General features: G+C 44.6%; 1 protein-coding gene across 1 annotated transcript in view; it reads right to left on the bottom strand.

Annotated features, from left to right (window-relative positions):
* USP49 (ubiquitin specific peptidase 49) overlaps window positions 1-593 on the bottom strand; it is a 14,918-nt gene extending 14,325 nt beyond the window's left edge. The window contains exon 1 of the mRNA XM_026053150.1: window positions 552-593. The gene's annotated coding sequence lies outside the window, so the exon portion shown is untranslated. The remainder of the gene's footprint in view (window positions 1-551) is intronic.
* Window positions 594-837: the final 244 nt, after the last annotated feature.

Here is an 837-nt window from a genome sequence, read left to right as displayed (position 1 = left end):
GGACCATGATCTTCAAATAGTGTTTTTCAAATTCAATGCATATAATGTTTATCATCATCTGTCATGTAAAGAATATATGCAGAATTGAAGCTAACAGTAATAGTTCATATACATTAAAGACAGTTCTAAACTCCACACTCAGCCTTTTATAAGAAAATAATGTAATTTCCAACTGTCTTCATGAGATCAGCAAAATTCCATATAACTTCCTTCTACCAGCAATGATCTTAAAGTGGGAACCAGCTACATTTGCACCTGTATGGGGAAAACACCTCGCTCTAACCCCTAAGCACCAACAAAAACCGCTAATTACTTACTACTGTAATAGTAAAACATACACATTGCTAGCAATAAAAGCCCCAACCCAACCGCCCCTCGTTTCACGGGTACGAGGTGAAGTTTTGGAGCCCAGCACACCAGAGAGGGTCTCGGTGTCTCCCGCGCACAGCCCGCGGCTGCAGCAGGGATCAATTCGACATTCCCGGGCTTCGGCAGCAGCCTCCCGCTCCCACCGAGAATCTCTTTGTGACAGACACAAAGCCGGATCATACCACGGAGCGATCCTTGCTAAGTTATGGGGAGTTCTCTGCTGTGCTTCCTCCTCCATCTCAATTCATCTTGGCAAAATCTTGGGCGGACTGTGAACTAACCCAAAGCAACGTCACAGCKGATACGACATACAAAGCAATCAGTCAAACGAACATGTCAGGGCCATCGACTCAAGCAATAAAGAACAAGGCAATCCCAGCAGGCTGCGCCTTATTATCCTCACTGCCACAAGGAATAGGCAAATAGTATTAAATRTAAGTGCAGAATTCCACAGCCACATAGTCGTAT

Source organism: Nothoprocta perdicaria, unplaced genomic scaffold (assembly GCF_003342845.1).
Source record: "Nothoprocta perdicaria isolate Ctin4 unplaced genomic scaffold, notPer1 scaffold_97, whole genome shotgun sequence".
Lineage (NCBI taxonomy): Eukaryota > Metazoa > Chordata > Aves > Tinamiformes > Tinamidae > Nothoprocta > Nothoprocta perdicaria.
The sequence above is the reverse complement of the archived record's forward strand: the minus strand, read 5'-3'. Positions and strand labels throughout refer to the sequence as shown.